Here is a 4,028-nt window from a genome sequence, read left to right as displayed (position 1 = left end):
CTAGGTTTCCCTGGTAAAGTATAACTGATGATGAACTACAATTCCAGGCCTACGGAAGTGCCTCAAATTAAAAGCTGTATTCTAGGGACCCAGGAAGCATTGCAGGAGTCAAGAAGCAAAGCCTCCCTAGAAGTTTCATACTTGTACACTAAAACTCAGTGGAATGGTAAGTGGGTGTAGGACTAGGTAGCAGTGGAGATGAGCCCTCTCCTGTGGAGCTCTGCTGTGTGACTGGTGTCTCCTGTTTAGGACCAACCACCCTATTTTAGGGGAGCCAACTTTCTGAGGAACTTACCAGAGATCCTGTCACCTGCCCTTTTGCTGAAATCTGTTCAGGCATCCCGTTCTTTTTTTATTTCAAAAATCACAGGAAGTCCATTGAAATTGGCTTGTAATGAAAAACAAATAGAAAATATTATGACTTCCACAATTTATAAGATTGAGGAATAGATTTCTCAAATTGGAATCTGATACCCCAAAGAGATGCATGAGTCTCTCTCTGTTCATCTCTCTACACTCTTCAGACTCTCCCACAGAAGGGCTTAGAAGAAGCATTCCAAGTTTTTGCATCTGTATTATCAACAAGCCCAGAAACAAAAGATCTTGTTTTCTAGGCTACCCTCACTCTAGGTACCAAAATAGTGCCATAATGAACCATTGTATGTTCCTTGTCATTATTAGTGTTCCTGATGATTCGATCACAATGGGTCCTGTGCTTGTGACTGGAGTAAGATGGAGTTCATCTTGGGTCATTAGTAACTAGATCACAAGAAAAGAAAATTGGACTGTTGTTACCAAAGATGGGGTTGTGGTTATAGGACAAATTCATATTATAATGAACATATTCAACCACTCAATAAAAATCCCAACTGAGAGTTCAATAGTGTTTCTCTGGGAACATTCATCTCTCTTCATCTGCTCTTTAAGAGCTGTGTTCTTAAAGTTTAGGTCTTACCTTCCCTCTGTCGTATAGAGGCAGGTTAATAAAAGATGGGCGTGTTCCTGTTGGGACATGTCACCAACAGGACAAGCCATTCAATTCTTTTTCCATCTAGAGAATTAAGAAGTATAATCTCTACTTGTTAACTCGGGAAAGCATGTAAGTTTCTAAAGTTTATTAGAACAAAATTATTTCCTGTATTTTCAGAACAGAAGAAAAATTGCATGTGGTTTGAGGCCTGTCTCCAGCCAGGCAAGGTTCTTGGAACTCCTGTGGGCAGTATGTGTTGGGAGATTGGAGGTTTGAATTCTTCTCTGTGGCTCTTCACCTGGATTTGTCTGAGTAATCCACTTTCTGTCCCGAGTTTCAGTTTGCTCGTCTATAGATCATTTTGAACTCTCCACTCTCTTTCCAGTACAGTCCATTTCTTTTCTAAATAATTTGTCATTGTCATTGATGATCCCCAAACACACTACTCATCTGGATTGCAAGGCTTCTTGCCTCCCCTATGTTCATAGGCAGGGAAGTTCAGCGCTACAAGGATTCGGTAACAAATGTAGAAGGAAAACATGTTTGGTTGGCTCGGAGAGCTGAGTATGAGCCTCCCAGTGGCAGACAACCCTTGCTTCCTGCAAGAGATATATATCCCTAGCATGTTGTGGTCCAGTGAAGACCACACTTGGTTCCTGAGGCACTGTTAACCATCAGTGTCTGCTGACTCTGTGAGGTGGCACTGCTGTGGGGATTTGGATGAGAATGGCCCCATGGGCCATAGATTTGAATGCTTAGTAACCAGGGAGTGGCACTATTTGAAAGGATTAGGAGGTGTGGTCTTGTTGGAGGAAGCATGTTACTGGGCACTGAGGTTTCAAAAGACATGCCAATCTTAGAGTCTTTAGAGTTTCTCTCTCTCTCTCTCTCTCTCTCTCTCTCTCTCTCTCTCTCTCTCTCTCCTTTCTCTGCATATAGATTAGGATGTAGCTAGCTCTCAGCTACCTCTCCAGCACCATGTCTGCCGTGAATGTTGTCATGTACCCTGCCATGATGCTAATGGACTCAGCCACTGAAACTGTAGCAAGCCCTCAGATAAATGCTCTCCTTAGAAGAGTTGCCTTGGTCATGGTACTTCTTCACAATAATAGAACAGTAACCCAGACAACTACTCACCAAAAATGAGCCAATATCCCTTGAACTCTAGAATTTTGGAGGACAGGAAGTAAAGGAGAGATCTGCGCACAGAGACACAAATCCCAAATTAGTTTAATGTTAGATATATTCCTGTTTCACTGAGACATTTCACTGTTGGGGACAATAAGATACTATAGTGCTAGGTACAGTTTGGGATGGTTGTTTCATTTCAGATCATCACCTGGACAATGAAAAAGTTACAGTGGCTGATCTTACTGTTGAGGTCTAGAAGCAGGTCCTAGTCTTAGCACAATAATGCATTATATTCTTGTAGCAAATGAGTGAGTGAGGGAAGGAAGGAAGGAGAGAAGGAAGGAAGGAAGGGAAGAAGGAAAGAAGGAAAGAAGGAAAGAAGGAATAGCAACATGACTGAATTCTGTGAAGTGGAAAGAAAATGTATGCTGCAGAAGAGATTTCTCATGGAGACGCCATGTCACTCACCTTCTGCCCCCAAAGCCTTCTGTGAAAGGAAATGCTTGCTGCCACTTCTTTGACCACTTCCTCAGTCACCCACAAACCTCCTGGTGCCCCTGTTTCACTCTGTGGAGATGGAACCCAAATAAAACTATCTGAACGAGTTGGGGGAAGTGAAACTTGTTCCTTACACATTTTATTTTCTGCCTCCTGTTCTCCAGTCCTTCTGTGTTAGGAGTTGGTTAGGAGTTTTCGAAGCAAGGCAGGCCACAAGATGTGTGCAAATGGGGGAGGGGAGAGATCAGCAGGGATGGGAGGGTGAGAGGGAAAAGGGGAGAAGAGAGGAGAGGGGTGTGAGTGGAGCAGTGTTGCAGGATGTAGGATGTGCAGCACCGTGACGGAGCTGATTCAGAGGAAAAGGAAACGTCAGCCCAGTTGCTCCTTCTGCTGAATCCCCTTAATAGAGATACGTCAAAGGAGTGATGGGCTCTGGGGCCAAGATCTCCTCGTTTTTATGATCAAATACGTTCGATATGTGAGAAATTCGAGGCCAAAGGGGGAAATGCATTGTTGGATTCAAGAGTTATTTATCTTTGATGAAGTTATTTATCTGGCTCATCCTGCTGGCATTCACCTTATGAATAAATTCTGGTGGTTCGGTGTATGTTTCAAGTTTCCAATCAGGGAAGATGGACTACATGTAGGCAGTAAGTTGCAAACATTCACCTCTGCAGTGTTAATGCCTGTGGGTTTCTGAAAAGTCCAGCAGGCTGACCTCCATACGGCCACAGAAGACAGCGGGGAGGTACCTTGAGACTGTGGTATTTCCTAGGGCTTGCATCAGCAAACTCAGGCATTAGGTGGTAGAGACTTGGCTCTGGGGCAGAGGACCAGCATTTGGAAGACTGAAGAAGTAAGATGGGCCCTGTCTCAGGAAAGAACAGGTCTACAAGGCTCCATAGAAATAGGGAAACAGGATTCTGCTGGGTGGCAGTGTTATGGGTACCGGAGCCAACCATCCTGTCTTGCGTTTTGTTTTTCTGTCAATTTGACACAAGTGAGGGTCATACGATAAGAGGGAACCTCAGTTGAGAAAATGTACCCATCGGATTGGTCTGGAGGGCATTTTCTTGACTAGTGATGGATGTGGCAGGAGGGCCCAGCCAACTGTGGTTGATGCCATCCCAGGGCAGGAGGCCGTAGGTTTCATAAGAAATCAGTCTGTGCAGACCATGGAACAAGCTCGTAAGAAGCACTCCTCCAAGGTCTCCACTTCAAGTCCCCAGTTCTAAGTTCCTGCCCTGCGCTCCTTCCCTGGCAATCTGCAATGGACTCGTAACTGGTAAGATGTATTAAGTTCTTTCTTTCCAATGTTGTTTTTGATAATTGTGCTTATTGAAGCAACAGCAAGCAAACCAAGACACCAGGAATTAAATAATTTTTTAAAAAAGTATTTTATTTTGTGTATATTATATGTATATGGGTG

This window comes from Rattus norvegicus, chromosome 13 (genome assembly GCF_036323735.1).
Source record: "Rattus norvegicus strain BN/NHsdMcwi chromosome 13, GRCr8, whole genome shotgun sequence".
In the NCBI taxonomy this organism is placed as follows: Eukaryota; Metazoa; Chordata; class Mammalia; order Rodentia; family Muridae; genus Rattus; species Rattus norvegicus.
This window is presented reverse-complemented; position numbering follows the sequence as displayed.